The following is an 11,925-nucleotide window of genomic DNA, read 5'->3' as shown; positions in this document are numbered from 1 at the left end:
AAGCGATGGAAAGTTACTGCAAATGGAAGTTAACTGTGTTTTTTGAAATAAAATTGAAGAGTTTTCACCTGAGTGCCAAAGAAGTATTTTTTAAAAAAGCACAATAGCTGTTTATGTTATTAGAGCCTTCTTATTTGTAGAATGACTAACGATTTATTGTTTTTGAATTCTTGGTACACTGAAGTGATGGGATTTCTTGGTGATATCTCACACTCTGTGTGATGCCTTCGCACATGAAGAAGACAGTGGGGATGCCAGTAAAATAGTGCTGCTCATTTTTGTATCTTGTTATTTACAAAATTAGAGAGGGAAAGCGTTCACTAAAAAAAAAAAAAAAAATGATGTGTCGAATCAGATGGGTCATATGGGGCTGATGGTGAAGCACAGAGGACAGTTGGCAAATAAAATAAAACAGTTTATTTATTGTCACCTAGTAAAATTGTTTAATCTTTATTTTTTCTTTTTCTTCTTATTTTTTTATTTTTTTAATTTTTAACGTTTATTTATTTTTGAGACAGAGAGAGACAGAGCACGAACGGGGGAGGGGCAGAGAGAGGGAGACACAGAATCTGAAACAGGCTTCAGGCTCTGAGCTGTCAGCACAGAGCCGGACGCGGGGCTCGAACTCATGGACCGCGAGATCATGACCTGAAGTCGGCGGCTTAACCGACTGAGCCACCCAGGCGCCCCTCTTCTTATTTTTTTAAACACTTTTTAATGTTTATTTATTTTTGAGAGAGAGATACAGAGCGGGAAGCAGGGGAGGGGCAGAGAGAGAGAGACACAGAATCCAAAGCAGACTCCAGGTTCCAAGCTGCGCACAGAGCCCAATGTGGGGCTCGAAGTCACGAACCGCAAGATAGTGACCTGAACGAAGTCAGACGCTTAACTGACTTGAGCCACCCAGGCGCCACTTATTATTATTGTTAAAGTCTTCTTCAAACTGGTAAAAAGTTGTAGTGTTTGTGTGTGTACATGCACGCATACACATGCACACATGTGAGTCGGGCTGAAAACAAACTGAGAAAGTGAGCCTGCCTCCACTCTGAGGACTGCTCACAAAGTCTCTCTCGAATCTGTGACCTTGTTTCGTGGGCTACTAGATTGCTGGTCTCCACAATCTAGGAGGGATGGAGATTTTGGAATGAATCCAGGAAACAACTAAATGGTTTCTTTGAGGAAAGGTGAGAAGATTAAGTATTTTGCCACGATAAGAATAAAGAGAGCTCGGGGGTAACCCAGTAATGGTCTTCAAAGTGTACACAAAGGCATTCTTTGGAAATGTGATGGACTGTTCTCCTTTTTCATTGAGGAAGGAACTCAAGAACTGCATGACTTAAGACTGTTGCTATCATTGAAATGGCTTTCCAAATGAGGCCGTAGATTTTTTTCCTAGGAGATCACTTGTGACAGGCCATTTGTGAGTGGATTCTTTATTCATGTTTTAAAATTTTAGGAAGCACTTATTTAAAAAAATAAGCTGTCAGCACAGAGCTCAATGTGGGGCTGAAACTCACGAACCTGAGCCAAAGTCAGACGCTAAACTGATTGAGCCACCCAGGCTCCTCTAGGAAGCAGTTATTAAACATCTGCTCTGTGCCCAGCACTGTGCTAGATGCTATGGAAGAGGAATGAAAAGACGGAGTCCCTGTACCCAAAGGATTTTATAATCTACTTATGGAGACACAGATATATACACACAACATAGTGAACTGTAGCAAGGAATTAGGGTGTGGGCAAAATGGCCATATGCACTGAATACTGTAATACTCTGGGTGTCACTGCACATAGAGTTGCTGTGATGGAGTACTCCAGGTTATTCTCACTGAGGTTACCCCAGTTTTCTCCCCTCTGGGGTTCAAAGCGAAAATCTGATCAGAGTGTGATTATTCTGTTGACCTCTCCTTGTTAAGGCTGCCCTTATCAGTACTGCAAGTCTTATAAGGCCTGGCCCCTACCAGTTTGCAGCCTTATCTTAAACCATTATCTTTTAGCTTTGGACACAGGTCTTGCACACACCACCTTCCCTTCTGCCATTGGCTCTTTGTACATGCTGAGCCCTCTGTGTGGAGGGCTCTTGTTCTCCGTTCTGCCAAGTTAATTTTTAATCTTTGTTGAGACCTAGGTTTAGTCTTCACCTCTTTTTTACTACTTTTTATATTTACTTATGTATTTATGTATGTACGTATTTATTTATTGATTTATTTTGAGAGAGAGAGAGAGAGAGAGAGAGAGAGAGTGCAAGTGGGGGAGAGGGGCAGAGGCAGAGAGAGAATCTTAAACAGGCTCCATGCTCAATGCGGTGTTGGATGTGGAGCCCAATGCCATGATCCTGGGGTCATGACCTGAGCCGCAATTAAGAGTTGGACGATCAACCAACTGAGCCAGCCAGGCACCCTCTAGTCTTCATTTCTTTTTCTAATCTCTTTGATGATGTCAGTTCCTTAACCACGTACCTCATTCCAGAGTGCATTTTGCCAGGTCTCAGTAATTAGATTTCTCTGTTAATGTCTGTCCCCTCATCCAGATAATAAGTACCACTGGGGCAGGGACATACCTGCATTTGGGGCACTTGATTGTCTTTGTACCCTAAGCATTTAGCGTAGTAGATGTTCAATAAGTATTTATTTGGATGAATGAAGGAGCGGATGGATGAGGACTAGCTTCATATATTTTAGGCATGGCGTTCTGTTCTAACATTAAACTCTTTGTTTGATGGGGAGAAATTGCCTCCTAACAAAACTTCCCCAAATTTAGTGGCTTAAAGCAACAACATTTTTTTTTTTTTTTTTTTAAATTTCAGTGTGCTGTCCAGTTAGTTCTGTGTGGTGTTATCTGGGCACTGGCATGGCTGAAAGGTCTAAAATAGCCTCACATGTGTGGTTGGCAGTTGGTGCTGGCTGCTGGCTGAGAGCTCGACTAGAGGTTTTGGCAGGGGGCTCAGTCTTCCTCCACCTGGGCTCTCAGCATGATTGCTTGAACTTCCTTACAACATGGTGGCTCGGTTCCAAGAAGGGGCATCCCAAGAAGCAAAGGAGGAAGCTGCAGATTTTGTAAAACCTGCTGTTGAAAGCTACATGACATTCCTTCTGTTACAATCTTTAAATCAAAACAAAAGGCTAGCTCAGTTTCAAAGGAAGAAGAAATAGACTCTTGCCATGGGGTACAACAAGGTCACCTTACAAAAGAGCATGTAGAATGGAAGATACTCTCGCAGCAGTCTTTGGAATCATCTACTCTAGATCAAAGAACCTTGGCTTTTTTTAGGTATGCTAAACAAACGATCATGATAATAATTCAGTAAGCCCACACTGTATTTAGAGATTTAAAACATATTTAGTTACTAAGTTGATACTATAATAAAACAAGCTGACAAAAACTTCTTTGGGTTATAATTTGGAGACACATTTCTCCAATAAAATGCAGATTCATCAACAGAAGGTATATGCTTTGTGCATAGCTCTAAGAATAATCATATGCCTAGAGACATGCATATATGCAAAATTTATCCATAAACTTAGAATCACAAAATTTTAGAACAGGAAGACATTGCAGAGGGAAAGTACTTCAGTTCCTCATTTTCAGATAAATAAAACGGAGACTCAAGGACAGAAAGGCTGTACCGACGTCACATCAGTGGTTGTAGAACAGAGACAGGGGACCTTACTCAGATCCTCCAGTTTTTCCACCACAACACACTTCATCCCTGAATAATCAGGATAGACATACAAACACAAAGATGTGGACACATGAAAAGACATATGGAGCTTATTCCTCTTAGATCCTAGAAATATTCTTACCTTATATGGTTACCGTGAGGAACAAAGCAACCACTGGAGAATCTCAAGACTGTAGTTTTTTTCCCCAATTTCATCATGAGATGGAATTTTTGTTTGCATGGTTCATGGTGGTTGGTTGGTTTGATTAGTAGTCATTGTATTAGCCAGTACTAACTAGGAAATAAAACTACTTGCGATTTTGCAACTGAGGAACTTGAATGTAGAGACATGGTTAAACAGGCAGTGGGAGAGGTTGGAAACTAACCCTGGAGGTTAGCAACAGCAGGAAGCCACTGTTACCTCCAGGCTAGCAGGACAAGTAGAGGAAACTGTTACTGGAACACAGGGGCCAGAATCACCCGGTAGATACTGTAGCCACTGGGGTACTGTTTTATAGGAGCAAGAGACAGAGGACATCACCTCACACTTGTTAGGATGGCTACAATCAGAAACACAAGAAGCAACAAAGTAGGTGAGGATGTAGAGAAAAGGGAAGTTTTATGCCCTGTTGGTGGGAATGTAAATTAGTGCCGCCACTGTGGAAAACAGTATGGAGATTCCTCCAAAAATTAAAAATAGAATAAGTACCATATGACCTAGCAATCCCACTTCTGGGTATTTATCTAAAGAAAATGAAAACACGAACTTGAAAAGATATGTGCATCCCCACATACATTGCAGCCAGTGTTTATAATAGCCAAGGCATGGAAACAGCCTAAGTGTTGATTGATGGATGAATGCATAAAGAAATTGTGGTATGTATATATACGATGGAATATTACTCAGCCATAAGAAAGAATGAAATCTTGCTATTTGTGATAATATGGATGGACCTTAAAGGCATTATGCGAAGTGAAAGAAGTCAAATAAGACAAATACTGTATGATCTCACTTGTATGTGGAATCTAAAAACCCTCCCCAAACCAAAAACCTAAAACAAAAACTGAGCTTATAAGACTGATGGTTGCCAGAGGCAGGGATGGGGGTATAGGTGAAATGGGTGAAGGGGTCAAAAGGTACAAACTTTCAGTTATGAAATAAATAAGTAATGGGGGATGTAATGTACAGCATGGTACATATAATCAATAATATTGTATTGCATATTTGCAAGTTGCTTAGAGAGTAGATCTTGAAAGTTCTCATTACAAGAAAAAAATGTATAACTATGTATGTTGATGGATGTTAACTAGAGCTGTGATCATTTCACAAAATATAGAAATATTGTTATGTTGCATACCTAAAACTAATATAATGTTATTTGCCAGTCATACCTCAATTAAAAGAGAGAGACACACACCTACAGAGGAGATGTAGCTTCTGCTAAAGAAGCCACTTGAGGGGAGAGAATGAGGAGTGACCCTCTGCCTCCCCCTTCTCCTGGAGTACTTGCCCTTGGCTGAGCCCAGCGGGAAGCCCGCTGACCTGGGAGCCTCGAAGCAGCCTGCAGACCTTGGCCCTCCTGAGAGAGAAAGCAGCACAGGGGAAGGGGAGAATGACCCTGAGGGAAACTGGCCAGGACCGGCACAACCATTGGTATATTTTAGCTGCATGGAAGACAATGATGAATCCGTCTCATTAGCAAAATTGGAAGTTTCCTTTTGCTCTGGGAGTAGAACTTCCTGGCTAAATGGGATAGTACCGTTGAGATGAACCCGAGGGAAAAGTTGACACCTATTTCCTGTGTGAATTTCATCTGGAATGCATCTTCCCAAATTGAGACCTGGTAGACCAAGAAAGAGCTCTGCCTCTCGGGCAAACTGTCCTTTCTTTGTTCTTGCTCTTGGGCTTGAAGGAATGGAACGGGATTTACGAAGCTCCTTATTGAGAAATCCAATTACTGGGCAACTAACCTATTAACCAGTCACTTGTACATTTCTCTAAGTCCCTGTTCTTGGCTCACAGAGTTCCCTAAATCTCACTTTTGTAGAATAAAGAACTATTTATCCCTTCACTTTAGGATGGTAAGATTTTATTGAACCTTAGATAAATTTTGATTGAAATTTTAATCTTTCTAGAAAGTTGTAGGATGCTGTGCAGACACTTAAGTTGAAAATAACCTCGGTTTTACCGTGACTCCCCTCCCTTACTTACTCCACCGGTGCCACAGGCAGTGTCGTCTGTCCGTAGGTGCTAAGGAGCAGAGACTCCTGTTTCATCGAGGGCCGAAGCAAGGGTGGACTACAGAGAATGTGGTTTAGTCAAACCGTGTGGGTGGCTGGTTGTAGAAATCAGTCCCCCTACTTCTGGTGAGTCTACCAACCCAGTGGTGTTCCTGGATGCAGCCAACCTAGTTCTGACCCACCTTTTCTGGCTGATGTTGTAGCATTATCCAGTCTCCTCACCTACGTCCTAGTTTGGCCATTTCTTGGTCTCATTTCTGCAGTGCAGACTACTAACCAGGGCGAGCAGGCTTGCATTTCACTCAGATTCCCTGAAGACCCTAGGAAGTATCAGAAGGCGTGTGCTCAGAGGGGCGGGCATGCAGGCCCCATTCTTCTTTCAGTGTTTGCCTCTGCATGCCGTTTTTAAGGCAACGTCTTGGAGCAGAGTATTTCCTAGAACAGTGCCATGTTCTCCGTCGCTCACACCTTTGCTGGAGCTTCCTTCCCAGCAGGAGTGTGTGCGCCGAGTGAATTACAGGCCTCGGAAACACAGATCGTCTGAGTTTGTCTTTCCTCACGGTGTGCCTGACAGAGATGCAGAACACCTGGACGCTTTTCACTCCCTTTGCATCCAGGGTGTTGCACCAACATTTCCTCTGTGGGACCGTGCAGAGCACTTCCTTAACCATCCCAATTACACACTCTTTTTATAATACCTCTCCAGGTTAGAATACAGCCAATGGAGAAATCTCAAGAAGAGCTAGGTTGTTATGCACAAAGAACCCCTATAAAAACACGTTCTGATCTGAGCAGCTGGTATTGCCCCGCTTCACAGAGTTAGTTACCTGCTCTTGAACTTTGTGAACCAAGAAAACGTTGAGGTAGAATACGACACTCTGCCTTCTAGAAGAGTAAGTTGTGAACCTGACTACAGAGCAACACATCAGGAATTGTATGTGGATTTAACCATGTAAACTGGGGCAGGCAGTGGGAATAAGACTAGAGGTATAAGCTGAGATTAAGGAAAAGGCGAAATTATTCCATTTTAAGGGAATAGTTTTATGGCTTTCAGGTAACAATAATGACAAGCTGTGTACTATGGCAACCTGCTTTCAGAAATAGATAAGGCTTGGACACCTGGGGGGCTTAGTCGGTTAAGCATTTGACTCTTGATTTCATCTCAGGTCATGATCTCACGGTTCATTAGATCGAGCCCCCCATCAGGCTCTGCAGGGACAGTGCGGATTCTGTCTCTCCATCTTTCTCTGCCCCTCCCCCACCAAGTAAATAAACAAACATTAAAAAAAAAAGAAATATAGAAGGCTGATATTTTATCAACACCTGGCTTGAATATAGAACTGGCTTTGAAATTCCTTGAAGATCGTTGTCGTATGAACTAGAGTAAATGTGCCCATCTACAAACTTTCTTATTTTCTTGAACGTGTCCTTTGTTATTACCATATACACAGAGCGGAGGTGATTACTTGACTCTGAAGGGGGCGTTCAGCATTTGTACTTTATGCACCGAAAGCATTAATTAGATCGGGGCTGTACCGCTTATGTGACAACTACTGAATGTGTCTGATCCTATCACTGTAATCATTTGGATGACCAGTGGGGCCCGTGTTATTTCTCATTTTATGTTCTTTGCGGGTGCGGGCATCTTTCTCGAGGGCTGCAATCTAATAGCTGGACCATCAGCCTTCGTTTGGAGAGGAAAGATTTTGTAAACATGAACTTGGAAAGAATCTGCCTTTTTCTGGGTTGTCAAAATCACTAGAAATGGTGAATTTGTGGAGTGTTCACTGTGTCCAAATAGTATAATAGTATTTTTAAACTCCTTAGGAAAAATTTGTTTGCAGTGTCTTTTTTAGTACTGGAAAGACCAGCAGTAATGGAAGTTCATAGTGGCTTACGTAGGTGAATGTGTGATACCCTCTACTTTCCTCTCGAATGGCCCCTGCTGATGTCAACAACTCAGATGCTGGTGATGTTTCCAAATCAAACAGGTGGGTAAAATAATCACCGTTGTTAGAACACTCTGAAGGCATGACTTTCTTACCTGGCCTCTTAGTGTGTCTGTGTGGAACAGAGAGGGGGAAGTCATTCTTACAGGAATTCAGAGGCTGTCTTTTGTTATCAACATAATCTAATTTTATTTTATTTTATTTTATTTTTTTTAACGTTTTATTTATTTTTGAGACAGAGAGAGACAGAGCATGAACAGGGGAGGGTCAGCGAGAGGGAGACACAGAATCTGAAACAGGCTCCAGGCTCTGAGGTGTCAGCACAGAGTCCGACACGGGGCTCGAACTCACGGACCGCGAGATCATGACCTGAGCCGAAGTCGGCCGCTTAACCGACTGAGCCACCCAGGCGCCCCAACATAATCTAATTTTAGAACATTGTCATCACCCCCAAAAGAAATCTTGTACCCATTATCAGTCATTTTCCATGCTCCTCCCCACCCCTAGGCAACTATTGATCTGTTAGTCTCTATGTCGATAGATTTACCTCTACTGGACATTTCATATAACTGGAATCATATAAGAAAATGTGATCTTTTGTGATTGGCTTCAGTTTTTTTTTTTTTTTTTTTTTTTTTTTTTTTTTTTTTTTTTTATCATTAACATATTCTCTACACCAGCCTGAGGTTTTCTAGTTGTAACCCCTGGTCTAAATGTGCAGATGTTGGCTCACTTGTGTTAAGGGACTTGCCTTTCCTTAAGCTTATGCTCCAGAGAGCTTTTCAAGTCATGGTGTTGAATGGGGATAATGATAATTATATTTATATTTATTGTGGAGCTACAGTCTCAGGTCATAGAGCTCAATTTTGTCAGGGGCAAAACTATTTGACCTGCGTGGAAATCAAGTCCCTGACCCTGGCCTCCTTGTCATCAGGATTGAACAAAACTGAGTTACGGTCATCTATAGAAGGGGATTTATATAATAGGATGAGATCACTGGGATTAAAAAAGTGAGTAATGTAAGTAGTTATTGCCATCATTTTCAATAATGTTTCATAATAGAAATGTCTTGAATACTTACAATCCAAAATACTTTCAAAATTTTATCTAGATGTTTGTAATAACTCCACTCTGGTAATTATAATGTTTATTCCTTGGGAGATACAATTAAGGAGAAAACAGAGTGCTCAAGTCCCAAGCTAAGTACAATATTTATGGGACTTATTGGGTACATAAAACTGTACTCTTTATGTGGCAGGTGCTGCTCAATTATATTTGAGCACTTCCCTGGGGGACAAAAGTCAATTATCAACACAGTCGTGTGGGAGAGAAATAGGTCAGCTGCAAATATTCTCTGCTAATTTCAGAAAGCTTGAGGGGTGATTTGGTTTGGGGGATATTTTTTTTGTTCTTTTGGTCTCTGTGCTATAGGGAGACCTTCTGGTAGGGAAGGCTCAGTTTTTCATTTGGTATTGGTTGTCATATTCATTTACTTCATTAAAAAAAATTTTTTTTTAATGTTTATTCTTGAGAGAGACAGAGAGAAAAAGAAAAAAAAACATGAGCGGGGGAGGGGCAGAGAGAGAGGGAGACACAGAATCCGAAGCAGGCCCCAGGCTCCAAGCTGCCAGCACAGAGCCCGACGCGGGGCTCAAACCCACAAGCTGTGAGACCATGACCTGAACTGAAGTTGGATGTGTAACTGACTGAGCCACCCAGGCCCCCCCTATTCACTTACTTTAATATAATATAAATATTGCTTTTGATCCTGTAAAATGAAAATTAAACCAAATAATATCTTTTTTACTTTATTTATTTTTTAAACCAAATAATATCTTTTTAAAAATGAGGTCAAAAACACATTGTAAGAGTAATTGTACCTTGTAGGGGCATTCTTATTACTATTGCTATTTTTACACTAACCGAATAAAATGCAAATTTCGTATTCCAAGTATTTTGTTTACTATTTCTACATGAGAAGAGTAAAAAGTACTGGTTGTAAAAAAAAAAAAAAAAAAGGAAGGACATTGGGTTTTAAAAAATTAGGTTTATTTTTTTTTATTGTGGTAAAAAAAAAAAAATAACAGGAAATTTTACCATCTTAGCCAATCTTAAATGTATAGTTCAGTGGCATTAAGTGCATTTACCAGTGTTATTTTTTTTTAGTGGATGTGCGGGTTGTTTAAAAAGTGTAAGCAGGCAAACCTAAATATATCCAACTTATAAATACGCTAAAAACATCCACCTGGAGAGGCCTCCCACCACGTCTGTGGCCTTGTTAAAAGCACAGGCAGCAGCAGAAAACAGACTTCTAAGTGCTTCAGGAAGCTGTGGCTCCTGGTTGAGAAAACCCAAGAAGCAGCCATCCAGAAGCGGAAGTGCCCTGGAACCCCACGGGCCCGGGTGGGCTTGGGAAACTAGGGCTGTGACAGGGGGCCTGTGCCGGTGGTGGCGTTGCCCTGGAATACCTGTTTTTACACGCCCGAATGCTTTTCTTCTTCCTCCACTCACTGACGTCCAAGCACCTTCAAGATGATTTGGGTTAAGGAGCAGCCTATTTGAAAAATATGCTTGTTCCCAGGAGTCAGGCGGCTCTAGTCATTCAACTAGAATGACTAGTCAAGTTAAACTAGTACTGTAGTTTGACTTCCTGTTTACCATCCTTAAAAGACCCACCACAACAAAGCAGACACGGTCCCCAAGAAAGACCCCAGTCTCCCTGAGTCTGTTTGTCCTTTCTCACAGTCTCCTCCCCTCCCCTTCCCATCCAAACTTGTCCCCTCTGCTCCTGCTATAAGCACACGCACCCGGACTTGGACTCAGCCCCTGCTCTCTCACTTCCACCCACTCAGCCATGCCATTCCTTCTCCTTGAGGAAGGTCTCATCATTTCCACCTGTTGATGATTTTAGCATCGGTCAAACCCCTCTAGAACCTTCTCCCCCATAAAACTCTGTAGTATGGCTCCAGATCTCCTTCTGTGGCGTTCGCTGGCATTCTGTTTTGACTCTTCTCCTTGTGACTCTTCTCCCCACCAGCTTGCGGGTCTCCCTGGACACTGTCACTTACGAATCTTGTGGGAAAGAGGAAGGAGGAGCAGGAGAAGTTGTAGGATATCACCATTAATAATCCGCATTTCACTTGTTCACTTTTCCTACCTATAGGTAGACACGGGACCTTAACACCTGCCTCCTACTATCTTGTCCATTTTTTCTGGGGGTCGAGGGGGTGCTCACAACTCTGTCCCTCGTTGATGTCTACTGCCACAGCCTTTGAGGAAGGCTTCTTGTGCTGCAGTTGCTCTGCCTTAGTCTTTGAGAACACTGCTTTCTGCCAACTAAGATGCTGCTTCTCAGGCAAAACCTAGAAGGTAACAAATAGCACCATGCCCTTCAGCCTCCCCGGACAAGCTGTGTTCCAGACGTCCTCAACTCTGGATCACACTCTGTCCCCTGGGCGCTCCCTGTGCGTCAAAGATTCCCTTGTAAAGCCCGCTTCTGTACTTTTGGCCTGCATCTCTCTGCAGGGTCACACTGGGGAACAGGCACTATTCTGCCTCTGCCCCAGGAATGTACACAGGACTTGCTCCTGTAAGCCAACTCCCATGCATGTTGATCTGTACAAATTGATGTGGATACAAGCTTTGAATCCCTTAAAAAATTTTTCTTAACATTTATTTATTTTTTGAGAGACAGAGTGTGAGTGGGGGAGGGACAGAGAGAGAGGGAGTCACAGAATCTCAAGCAGGCTTCAGGTTCTGAGCTGCCAGCACAGAGCCCGATGTGGGGTTTGAACTCACGAACTGTGAGATCATGACCTGAGCCAAAGTTGGACGCTTAACCGACTGAGCCACCCAGGCTCCGCTCCCCTCCTTTTTAATGTTTATTTATTTTTGAAGGAGAGAGAGACAGACAGACAGACAGACAGACAGAACATGGATGGGGGAGGGGCAGAGAGAGAGAGAGAGGCACAGAATCCGAAGCAGGCTCCAGGCTCTGAGCTGTCAGTACAGAGCCTGATGTGGGGCTTGAACTCACAAACCATGAGATCGTGACCTGACCCAAAGTCAGATGCCCAA

This window comes from Panthera leo, chromosome C1, assembly GCF_018350215.1.
Source record: "Panthera leo isolate Ple1 chromosome C1, P.leo_Ple1_pat1.1, whole genome shotgun sequence".
Taxonomy (NCBI): Eukaryota; Metazoa; Chordata; class Mammalia; order Carnivora; family Felidae; genus Panthera; species Panthera leo.
This window is presented reverse-complemented; position numbering follows the sequence as displayed.